The sequence below is a fragment of the Thunnus albacares genome, chromosome 1 (genome assembly GCF_914725855.1).
Source record: "Thunnus albacares chromosome 1, fThuAlb1.1, whole genome shotgun sequence".
In the NCBI taxonomy this organism is placed as follows: domain Eukaryota; kingdom Metazoa; phylum Chordata; class Actinopteri; order Scombriformes; family Scombridae; genus Thunnus; species Thunnus albacares.
The window spans coordinates 7,600,098-7,613,797 of NC_058106.1; positions in this window are offsets into that span (position 1 = coordinate 7,600,098).

Sequence of the window (13,700 nt, forward strand, 5' to 3'; positions counted from 1 at the left end):
TGTTGAAGCGCTGGACAGGATTGTTACCAAGCAGATACTTCAGCATCAGATCAGTTAAAACACACAGACACTGAAAAATGGGTGCAAACATGGACGTCACCTGGCCAATCAGAGAGGGTTTACAGGAAAATACATGGAAATACTTGTTGGCTTATTGGCTGACAGATCTCTGTTAATTCTTCAATTGATAGATAGATTCATAGTGCAACAAATTGGGAACCTAGAACCTTTGGCGCCCCTACAGGGGGTCCAGAACCCTTTTTGCAAAGTTGAAAATCCAGCATTACATATAAACATTAGCCCATACACACATATACCACTCTGCTGCTGTACGATTCAGATGTGGAACACAGTATATTGAAAGATGTCTGCAATCCAATCCCCATCTTTGTTCAAAAAGGCATCGTGTCAGATATAACTAGTTCATTAGCCTCTACAAACATACTGTACATATCACTGTATTAGAAAAGAGGCCCGGTGTAATTTCTCTTAGACAAATAGTTCTCTTACCTTTCCTCTCAACAACAAAGTCCCAGCAGAATTCACAAATAAACCCATTTCTTTGTTATATGAAATTATTCCCTCATTATGATTGAACTTATTCAGGCAGGATAACCTTAACTGTAACTTTTTAATTAAGTTCCATCAAACAGTGTTTACATGTCTAATTTAGTCCACTTTGATCTTCTGAGGTTGCTGAGAGAAATATTTCACAACATCACTACAAAAGAAAATCAAAGTAAACAGTGTGATCAGGTGCAGCTATATGTATTGGAATAAGTGGACTTGTCTAAAACAAAGGATAATGAAAATCATCAAAGATTAAAGGCAGACTGTCTCAAACTTTCTTGGGGCCCCATTAAGTGTTCTTTACTGGAAAAGAATCACACTAATGGTCTAACCAATCTTGTGTTTTCACCATTGGTCACTGAACCGCCAAACCACATAAACACCATATGGTCTCAGCTGCTGGTCTAATTCATCCTGCTAGCAGTTTTCAAAGTTTTGTTGACATGAATGACTAGGTGGCCAAAGCTAATTCAGCAAACTATGACATTCTGTTAAGCTAAACTTTTGCATCTGAAGTGTTCGCTTGATCTATGGTGACCTGTTATTAAGTTTTTGTAATATAGAGGAGAAAGCAAGCCAGCTACACTGGAAATGTCTGAAGAACAAAGCAAGGTTTGAAAGCACAAAATCAAATAATTGTTAAATTATTGGTTTTGAGTTACAACTCCTCCATTACCCTGGAGAAATATTATGGTAATTTTCTGCTGAGGGGAAGACAAAAATGCTACTTATTACACCTTTAATTCAACACCAATATGTTTTTGTGTTCTGGTTTCAGCAGAGGAGAGGATAGCTGTTGTTTTGATTCATTGGTTGCTTACACGGTGGTCCTAATCATGCACCATGGAGTGTATAATTGACCCCCTTTCGCAATTAGCATTAATTAGCACCTCTGTTGGTGGATAGCACAGCCAGCAGCATTGCACCATAACTGCCCTGCCGTTTCTGCGGTGCACTACTTCCTCTGCTTCAGCCAAATAACTGCTGGAACCAAAATAAATTCCTGAGCCGGGCCGGTCCACTCACAGCTGCTCATGGGATGAAGGAAGCTTGTCCCTGCTGGACTACAGAGCCAGTGTCATAAGCAGATGCATGGGCCTGTGTTTGGATTATCTTTGTTTGATACCCTGTTGGAAGTTATTATAGCTAATAGGTAACTTTTTTGTTTCATATTGTTGTCAGAGAAAAGAAGCCTTTATATTGTGTTCGTTTTTTTATTATTATTAGGTTACTATTTTTATTCCACCTGCTGCACTTTTGCTCACAAATCTTCAATACCCTGTAAATCAACAAAATTATTTTACATAAATAATATGTAAAATTATAATGCAATCTATTTCTTGATTTCTCTGTAACTGGGGTGGCTGTAGCTCAGGTTTATTTATTGGGGGTTGGTGGTTCAATCCTTAGTAGCTACTCACATGACACTGTCCTTGAGCAAAAAGCTAAATCTTATGAAGGAGGTCCCCACACCGGGTCTTGAACTTGAGTCATCACATCATGATGACACATAGATGACTGCACTGACTACTGAGCTAAAACCAAGTGCATCACAAATGTTCAGACAGACCTCTTTTTATTTATACAGCCATAACACAGAGAAGAGCTTCAAAGGCGATTGTTGCTTTGCACTTTTCATTTATTGCCTATTTTTTACAACCTAACTTTGTGGAAAGGAGAAAGGGAACAACATGTTATAGAGACTCCCTTGTAAGCATTTCACTTGTGTCAGTAGCTCAGCTTTATCTCTGGGGAACACCCCCAACTCCGAGAGTGTTGTCCAAATAGGGAAATGTGCATCATGTAGCAGGTGGATGTGACACCCCTTGTTGAGACCTGCTGATAGACGTAAACAGCGGAGCAGAAGAGAGAGACTGAGAATGTAACCGACTTGCATGCTGGTATTTGACATGTTTTGTTTTTTTTCTTCCCGAAAACAAATAATCAAAAAAATATATTTGTATGAAATAAATGTTTGTAAAAAAAAACACTATTTGTGCTATGTGATCAATGTCATTTATCATGCTATACTGATCGACATTACCTCTGACCAACAAAAAAAAAAAAAAAAATGTTGGTTGTCTTTGGTTGGTGCCCACATAATGGTCTGACCCTATATGGAGTAAATTCCTCCCACGCTGATTTGAGGAATTTTGAGTTCTAGTAGTTTCTGATCTTTCCCCTGTGAACCCCAGTATGCAACACTAAAGGAGCAGATTTGAATCTCTGAATGCAGTGTGTTGAATATGAAAATCTTATCTGTTCAGAAACTCTCAATTTAAAGGTTTGTCACCCTGCATGTATTTCACTCAGTCATCATCATCATCATCATCATTATAATCAGTTATTACAATAATTTAAATCTAACCTTTAAATTTTCAATTCCTTTTCTTCACTGTTTAATCCCTTGCTAAAGCCTTACTTTTAACTGTGTTCTTTCATGCCTTAGTTGTTTTGATTTCATGAAATGTGAATGCCATTTGTCCCTCTTAGCATAGCTGTAGTGACAGTAAACTGTGGAAATTAATGGGGTGAAAAGTGTACACTTTTTCAGTGCTTTCTTCACTGTGTGGAAGAAAAACAAGGTTAGTCTGTGTGCTTCCCAATTTAATGGGCTAAATTACAATTACCATACACAAATGTTTAACAGTTCCAATCATGTGATAATCACTCTTCATTTCCAGACTGCCTATAAGCCTCAACCAATACTTTGCTTTCTGATGGTTTTATTTGTCATTCTAACAAAGCTGAGACAAGGACCTCTCATTATATCATAATGAGCCATAATTGGATTTTAAAATGATAATCCAGAGTGTTTTCACAGAAACAAATATTTCCTACTCTTTAGCAATAACTGTAGAGATTCAGTAAGAGCATGGAGGTTTTACAGCGGCATCCAAACTCCTGGTGTCTGTTTGGTTGCTTAAGGAGCAACCCTGTGGTGCATGGTGAGTAATCAGGTTTTACATTTCTGTTTTGTTGGTAACACTTCACAATAAGGTAGTGAGTATGGGTGACGCTCTAAGGTATGGTAAGGTAATCATGAAGTAATGATAAACCACTTTCTTTGAGGGAACACAAAAAGAATAGCCAATCTGTGTGTAATAAAAGGGGTAATGATCAGTTATTGGTTGTGTGCCATTTAGCATCTGATTCAGAGGTAATCAGGAAGGATTCATCGAGGTAGTGGTCAGCATGCAGATTCAGATATCTAGGAACTAATCACTACACGCTGGTTCATTAACATTGTATTTAAGCGTTGAGAATTATTTAGTTATTGAAATTATTCAATTATTCATCTTTGATATCATAAAAATGTCGATATACAAACGTACTGTTTACTTTTGTTTTAGCCTAACTCTGAAGTTAAAAGAGACAAAACATGTATTCTAGGAGCCAGTTTGGTCAAGTCAAGGCCAAATTGACAGAGACTCATACTGATATCCAACTGCAATGTGCTGTGTTTAGAGTGTCTGTTTGTGCACATATCTTTGCCAGGAAACTATTTAGAACTGCCTTTTGCTTTTAGTTTAACTTATGTGACAGATGGATGCAGTTTGCTATGTGGAGTAACATCTCTAGAGCAAGAAAGTTTAGACAAATCAAAGGAAATCAAATCAAAAATGCCTTTTCTGCATGGCAATTTACTTGACACTGTCTGAATTTAAACAACAGTAACAGAACAGTAACACAAATAACCCTATTCAAGATTGAAGCGTACAATAAAGGATCATATTGGTTTTGTTGTTGGAAGTTACAGTATATTTTTTAGCTATGGCTCTAAGGATGACAATGATTAGCATTAAAATTTGTACCGATGTTCAAGCCCCCCAGAGGTTGAATCCTAATGATGTTCTTCACCAGTAGGTCAGTTTTCACTTATCCAGTGAAATATATCAAAATCGACTGGGTGGATTGGTACAACATTTTGTACAGTCCTACTGACTTTGTTGATTCGCTGACTCTTCCTGTAGTGCCACCATGAGGTGTTTTTTTAAGTGAAATTTCTCATCAAATGTTAGATGAATTGCAATGGCATTAGGTACAGAAATTTATCTCCTCCTAACAATGAATTGTTATAACTTTGGTGATCTCTGGCCGTTTCATCCAGCATCATCATCAGACCAAAGTTTTTGATGTATCCAATACTTTATAACCAAATAGGCTACATGCAAAACTAATAATGTTTCCATTAGCCTCAGCTTTGTGTCAACTGCTAATTAGCAAATGAAAGCATGCTAATGTGCTCGATGGTGAAGTACCTGCTGAACATGCTAGCTTTGTAATTGTGAGCATGTTAGCATGCTGACATTAGCATTTAGCTCAAAGCACTGCTGTGCCAAAGTACAGCCTTAAAGAGCTGCTGGCATGACTGTAGTCTCAGTAGTTCCTTCAAATTCATAGCGTAACTCTTGCCTTAATATTCTGCACAGGCATTAAATAAAAAACGATCATGAACTATCATGGTAAATCTTTCTCTACATTTCAGAACTTCCATACTATATACTAAATTGTATAAACTACCTTCACAGGCTTTCTGTATACGGCGTATTGATATTCCTTAGCTTGTAATCCTGTTGGTGTAAACCAAATATTCTTTCCTCCCCAAATGTATTATTCATCCTGTGAGATGTTTTGATGTGGGAAATGAAAGAGTTGGCAGGCTTTTCTGTCCAAAGCCTCAGGTAAAAAAGATGACTGCAACTAAACTGCAGCTGGGCTCTCTTATAAACGATCAATACTATTAAATTTAAATCAGAATCAAAGTATTTAAATCAATGTGTACAGGAAATAGATACATTGATTTTCTCTATCACGCTTTCAATCTTTCTGTCTAACACACACACACATACACTAACACAGTCATCCACTCAAATGGGTTATTTAAGTAATTTATTTGTAACATTGCAGCTTTGCTCAATGTGATCCACCGTCACTCACGATTTCAAGGAGCACATCAACTCCAGGTTGTGAGCTCTTGTAGAGATGCCGTCTCTCTTGCCATCACCTTTGATCGTGATATGCATATTTCATGAACAATGTAATGTCAATGAGTCCTAGACTAATCCACCTCAGAGCCAGGGGGAGCACACCCAATGATAAGGGTGAGTGAACTCAAACAGACTGAGATAAATATTGTATTTTACGAGAAGGAGAGAGAAGACACGACAGGGCCGAAGGGAGTCAGCAGGAGGTGAGATTGTGGTGAGGGATAGCCAGAAAGAAGTATTTGAAGATCGAGAGAATGAGGCAGACAAGGAGACGGAGAGATAGAGGGGAGAAAAAACGGAAGCGGGCTGAGGTTATTGCGGGCCAAATGTTGCCGTCCAGAGACACAGAATGCTGGTTGAGCTGAATTTCTTTCAAGTTTACACTTTGCTGTTATGTTGACCCTGACAGCATATGGTATTCAGGTCAACTCCAGCTTGCTTCATACACTCCATTGACTCATCTCAGATCCATGCATCATTAAAATCAATTCATTTCCTCAAACAACTTGAATTGATGAAACAGATTGAAAGTTCAAAATTTTAATTCGAATCTTTTATAAACACTGCATGTTTTAATCATTACAAATATGTTCTCACCCCAAGATCATTTATTTTCCAATATGGCCATTGGGAGAATGATCTAAAGACACCCCGGTGAGCTGGCAAATGGCTGATACCTACCATGCAACAGAACAGCAGGGGATCACAGGAACCGAACCGGGAGCCAGATATGAATCTCATTCATACTGTAAAACAGGAAGACAGAACATATGAAGCTTACTAATCTGCCAGACGTATAGGTTTCCTTTTTTTCCCCCTTCCTTTCTATTTCCATCTTTCCCTCCACCCCTCTCTTTCCCTCCTCTCTAATGGCTAGATCTCTGAGAGAGAGAGAGAGAGAGAGAAACAGCACCGGTTATGCATTCCCATGGAAATGCGTTTGATTCTTGGAAGCTTTTGACGCAGATGATTTTGCCTCAAAGCACCTTGTCCCAACCCTCTGCATAAGCTCTTTGGAAGTGATGTGACACCAGATAAATGATTACGGGGTCCTCCATCCCCCCCGGCAGTGAAGGGAAGAGGTTATGTGTTAATACAGGAAGAGAGGTTGTATTTTATGTCCAATGATTAGCCTTCTCAGACCTAATTATGTCCCTGGGGACAATGGCACTCCTCTACTTCTCTACGCTCAAAACCTTTTTTCCCTTTTCTCCTCTTTCCACTCATTTTTTTTTTCCTGCTCTGTTCATCCTCCTCTCTTACTCCACACCACCACTTCCCCTTTCTTTCTCTCTCTCAGGTAATAGACACTCCAGATTCCCTTTTCTTTCAACATGCACTCACAGACCCTTTTCCCCAAGCAACCCAAGTCAGCCTGAACCTTCTATGTCGAGTGTGTGTGTGTGTGTGTGTGTGAGAGAGAGAGAGAGAGAGACAGAAAGGTAAGGACGGGCACACAGGCAGGAGAAAAGTACATGAACATTGCTGATTTTTGGGAGCAACAGAGATGAAGAAAAGAAAAAAAAGAGAGGGAAAGAGAGACAGAAAGAGAGAGAGAAATTATTTCCACTACACTGAAAACCTCTTCCCTTGATTGTGCATCAATCCCTGGCTATCTCTCAGCTGCAGATGGAAGTGAAGGGAACCCGATTCCACCTCACTCTGAAATCTGAATAAAACATGGCCTCTGCTTTACAGTTCAAGGCTGCAATAAGGCGTACAGGCCCCTCTAAACTTCTAGGAGTGGGGCTCCCACTCAACAGTTGCCAATTTGACATGCTGTTATGTGTAATAGCAGTGTGATGATGATCATCCGGTATGAACGTGACACCTTTGGGGTGATAAACTGTTATTTGAAGTGCACCTGTGTTGCAGTTTTCCTTTTCTGAAAGTTGAAAGGACCCAATTCCAGTTTGTTGAAGTCAGGTATAAAAAGTGTCACAGAAGCTTCTATTTTAAAATTTGGAAATAACAAAATATTGGTTTGTTTTGTGACAATAGGATGGCACCCACTTCCAGCCACTTTACCTGAGCATCTTGGAAATAATGTGAAAACAATCTAATCATTAACATTATACACACTGCTAACATGCAACTGTTTATGCCAGAAAACTTTTGTTCTCTAAAAATCATATTCACATCTATTCTGCATCAGGGATTATGTTTTGGATGGACTGTCAGCCAGAACATTCAGTCCCATGCAGGAATTAGTGTATGATGAATGATAGATGAATGTACAATATAAGTCCTGTATTTACTGTAGTCTATAGGCCTTTTCATTCAGCACCATGTTAATTTCCCTATTATACTATTGGTCGAAAAAAAAAAAAAGATCATATCATACACTAACCTTAACAAAGTGGTTGTTGTTTCCTTACCTAAACCATACTTAAGCTTACCGTAACTGATTTTTTTTGGCCACATGAGGGCAGCAGAAACAAGTTGTGAATACAATATTGACTTTTAAGTTGATATGTTAAACTTGTTAGTAAATAGTTTACTTTACATACTTTAATTTACATATCCAGCAGATACAAAGCAACATCATCATTCACTTTTAGTTGTGTTTCTGTCCACCTGGTGAATGTAAGTCCAATATTCACTCTCATTTAGCTCTGTTAATGCATTCAGTAGTTGTACTGAGGGAAATAGATGTCTCTTTAACTGCTAAATGCTCATGCACTGCTGAGAGTGAACCAAAACAACAAAGTTGCAGCGGGACAGCTAAACAATGAGCTGGACCTCATTACTTCGTGAAGCCTAGGGGAGCTGCAGAGCCCGGTTGTAATTCTCATCACTATGAGCAACACTTCTGTCATTTAATACATTGTTATTATAAATATTGATGATAGCCTCTTTAAAGTTACGATACTCATAATTTACATTATATAAAACCTAATTTTTAATACTATTTAAAGCCAGCATTTTTTCAGCAGTAGCCATTCAATGTATTGGTACTGTTGAAGTGCTGCTCTATACAGTACTTTTTGTTGTTACTGGCAGAGTCCACCCTTTCATCTGCAGGATTCAAAGTGTGTAGAGGAGATGTATGCATATGCATATGTGATTCAGGAAAAACAGCTAGTGAATGCACTTATTCTCATAATGCAGAAGCATTTGATACTAAAACAACATGTTAAAACAATGCAACATTATGAATCCTCTCAGACTGCAGTTTGTTTGAGAGTAGCTGCTCTAGGCATGTTTGCCGTCCCACAGTTGCTACATGTGTCATCTCAAATGAAATCTGGGACTTGCATAAATAACATGAGCTTGAAAATTAAATCAATCAGGACAGACAGCTTCAGAAGTAGAACTTTAACCATTAAACCCTTAGTTTATCTAGGTATAGTGTGGATATTGTAGAAGTAACTAAATTAAAAGGAACACAGTAAATGTGAATATTGACAGACACCAATTTTGCTGATAAACAATGATATCATAGAACCTGTTTGTGTTTCTCTACTGCAGACACATCAGCTTATTGCTGCAACCCACGGTTACATTCCTCCAGTCAAGACCAAAACATACAGAATAAGAGACTGGCCAACAAAAATCCCACACAGTGTGTGTGGACAGAGGAAATAAATAAATGTCATCTTAAGTGGGACGAAACAATTAAATGCCATGTAGGAATTACTTGGTGCTTTTTTAAATCTAAATGCATGCGTGGTACATGCTGTTTGGTGTAACTGCAGCTGATGGAAATGCTCACTATTTTGCATTTTCTTTAGCTGATATTTTGGATATGTGCTTCAATGTTTGGGTGAAAGAAAATCATGGATACATGTGTTTGTGTGTTTGTTTCTATGTGGATTTCCTGATCCATCAGAAGTTCATATTGCCACCCTTTCATGATTTTACATGTATTCAGTTCAAAATGAAGTGAATATATGATTGAGTGGGAAAAACATCTTAGTTTGTGGATTTTGAAAGAAATTCTCATCTTCATTGGCTGAATAGAAAGTGGAAGGGAAATGTATAACACTCCCCTGACATAAATAACATGACATGAAGCTGTGATAATTGCAGTTTGATTGCTTTTCTAGAGGAAATCTGATGAATCCAGTGGTTTGTCCAAAGCTAAAAAAAAAAAAAAAAAAAAAAGAAAATAACTCCAGCAAAAGCTGATTTCAGACTGAATTACAACCTTCATCACTGTGATCATTGCACAAGGGTAAGTGACGCAAAAGAAAGCACAGAGTGTTTAGTTTCACATTTAAATTTTAATTGTGTTCTTCTTAGTCTAAATGGCACACTCTTTCTAAATGCAGCTCTGGGAGTGTGTGGAGGGTGGAAGTACTAACTGATTACTTAGATGACTGCAGAATGTGCCATGAATTGGTGCGCCAGGCGGCAGAGCAGAACTGAAGTGAGCGTCCACTGATTGGCTAAGTATGCAAAGTGCTTCTATGTGTGCAGTGCACTGTACCTGGTACACACCGCTTTTCAGAACAGAATCAGTTTTGGTGTTGTGGAGCATCCATCAGTGTGTGTCTGTATGTGTATTTAAAAGATCTACTATGATTTGCATGCTAGGAGCGATTATTAAAATTATCAGAGAGTGATCATTTGCAGCAATGTTTCTGATGAGCTTGCATTTGCAGTGGTGCTTACCCCAAGTGACCACAGAAAAATGTATAATTCTCACTTTCCTCTCTTTCTAAGATATTATTTTGACTTAGAGATTACTGGGATGGAGAGGGGATCTAAACATTATGTTTGACTTTTTAAAAAGCAAGGCCCTCCCCAGGGCTATTAATATTCACTTTGGACCCTACTCTTGATTAAGAAAAACTGCAACTACCCAATATCTTAGTTCAATCCAGTGTTTAGGTTTAAAGGATTTGGCTGCCTTCTTACAAGTATTGTGTGTGTATCCAAAGTCTGATATATTGTATTCCACTGCTGTAGACCTCCATTGTTGTCCAAAAACCATTAAAAACACATCAATGAGCCACACCATTGCACTGGGTGACATGTTCCTTCGTCCTTGAAGACAGTGGTTACTGTAGCTTGTTTAGAAACGGCTCCAAAGAGCATGCTGCATGTTTTAAATAGTTTTCGGTCTTTGGCACAGAGGAATACAATATATCAGACTTTGGATACACACACAATACTTGTAAGTAGGATGAGTTCATTGGTTTGGCTCTGCATATAAGATTTGTTGACTATATGAAAATTATAGAAAAACGCCAGCTAAATCCTAGCCTAGCAAATAAAAGGATTACAGTGTGAAAGATTATTATTGTGTATATTAATATATTTCAAAAAAATACATGTCATAATGCTTAGTCATAATATTTATCAGAATTAACTAATCGCAGTAATGATGGATTAAATTGTTTAATTATTTGACCAAATCGTGGAAATACATGTAGGTATTCAAACAGGTGGCCAACAACGGATCAGACACAGATCAACTTTCCTGCTGCATCAATACATGATGACATGAGGAACATATGAGGAAATACATGAGGTGAAAACACTGATTAAACTAAAGAAGGAAATAAATCTGGACAGCTTCTAGTTGTGATCAGGTTTCCATACTTTCAGCAATTAAAACCCTGCTGATTTGACCTGTTACTCCATGACTGAACAAAACGATTTTAAAGAAACCAAAGCTGTAATTAAATAAATAAACCTTTTCAAAAACCAAATGAAGATAAATTTGCAACAAATTAATGAGCAGGACCTTAAACTGGTGGTCTGTGGCTGACCACGGGAGGGTTCAGGAGCAGCAGTGTGCTGGTTATGGATCGTGCGCTTTCCCTTTGCGCACGAGCAGATCCGTTCTCTGTTCCTTCTTACTACTTGGCAAATGCGCCGTCATAATAGCAATCCGCCAAGGCGCAAGCGCACCTGGCTCTTAAAGGGAATGGGAGATGACACTGTGATTGGTTTATTGCATGTTATGCCAAAAACACACCCATGATTAATTAGGAGACTATGAACAACCCCTTTGAACCATGCGCCTGGTGCAGCGACCATTTTTCCACCGTTAAAATAGCAAAAATGGATTTGGACACACCCTCAATGCAATTGCGCCATGCGCTTCAGACCATGTGCTTTAGATCATTAGAATAGGGCCCATAGAATTCAATCAGGACTAAGTGTTAAAATCCACGTCTACTTTTTGTCAAAACTGAAATGATTGTTCTACGAGCTACATTGAACACAAGATGATTGTTGTCCTCTGCATAAAGTAAAACACTCTCTTGCACACAGAGGCATTTTTTTGGATGTTCCTATTTTGACATACGTATTTACTTTTTTTTTTTCCAGCAAATGTAGCGAGTAAAATCTTTAGAAAGGAAATGATATAAAACCCTTCCTTGCTTTCACAAAATAATAAAACCAAACCCAAAAACAAAAAACTAAAACAAAACAAAAATAAAAAGCGCATAACCCACTACTTCTTCTGACCCCACCTCCCCCTAAACATTTTTGTACAGTCCCTTAGTAAATTCTGCACTGAAAGAAAAACACTAAAAACCTAATTCACAGTAAATTAAATCTGATAAATATGTATAGATATAAAGAATACTGGTGGAAAAAAAACAAAAAAACAGTTGCATTAACCCTGAATTATCCTTGGATGATCAATATGTCAAAGCGTTGGCCTTGGTTTTAATGATTAGACTGTGCTAGTATATGAGCTTGATGCATTATAAATCCAATAGTTTTGTTCTGCAGTGTGTGTTTGCCCCAACATAAATGATGATGACATAATAGAGATCAAGCAGAGTATTTAGTCTTAATTTTCCACAGCATTGTTAAAAAAAAAGAGTGATTATTAATATTCCTCTGTAAGCACACTCTAAATGTCTTTATGCTTTCACTCTCTTTCTGTCCTCTGCTGTCTCTAATTAAATGGGGGTGAAACAGCCTTGTGTTTCGCTTTTATGTGTTTCAATTTTGTCAGCAAGTTTCCCACAATGCACCCATCTGAATTTCAAATGATAAATGAAAATCCTGCTCTTAGTGAAGTAATTCCATTAAAGGTCCACATTATGGAAATAAAGACAAAAACCTACAGTATGTAATTCAATTTTCTGCGTTTGGTTTCTCATAGGGACCACACTGGATGAGACCATCTATCGAATTTACTAATATTTAAGTGCCTCGTCTTCCCTGAAAACCACATTACTCTGTGCATAAATGAAACATTTACATTGAGCCATTCCTCTAAAATGTATTTTGTTTTTACTTTACTTAGCCTGTATGAATTAGATATTTGGAATAATTTCCACAATAACCAAATCTCTACTGGAACACATGTTCTCTCTCCCCAAAGTTGAAAAGTGCTTAACGGGTTTGATGAAGTCAAGTTTTTGGAGTTTCAAACAACAAATAACCTCTCCATCACTCCAAGATTGATGAAGCCCACAGACCATGTTTGAATAATGTGTAAGACATGACAGAGGCCACAGCAAGGCGTTATTTTCTTGCTCCTGGCATGTTTTTGGCTGCAATGGTGGCAGCCTTAACAGGGATATGGATCCCGGCCTGGGGAGAAGTCTCAGTCTTGCTGTGGGATCATTATTCCGATGGACAAAGCCTCAGTTATAAATAGGTTCACGGAGTCCTTGGGTGGCACACTCTTTGTTTTCAGACCATCCCTATTTGTCTTATTGATCTGAATATGTGTGGCCACAGCTGCTGTTGGGAGGAACATGGAAAAGATGGTTTAGTGGTGTTTCTACTTCCAGCCTGATTTGGAAACATGTATTTGCTGTATGTCAAAGTCATTTTAATTATCATATTCTTATTTAAATATAATTTTAAATTTTCATTATCTTTAAGCTGCGCTAATCAATATCTTCTTTTAAAGGGGACATATCATGCTTTACATGTTTTTCAGTTAGTTATTTATTTACTGTGGTGTGATCAAAGTTCCAAAACCTGAGGTTAACATATGTAGAAATGCTCCCTGCGAACGTTTTTTTCTACCTTACCAATGAGCTGACATCAATACATGCTCATAAACAGCAGTCTGTTCCATAGGTTGCTAAGGTTGTTGCTAAGGCCTTTCCATATGTTATTTGTGTTGTCCACTCTCATATTTCAGCTCGGATTTCAGGTTGAACATGTATGGATGTATATGAGAAGTTGACTTTTCGAGTAAAGAACAAGAAA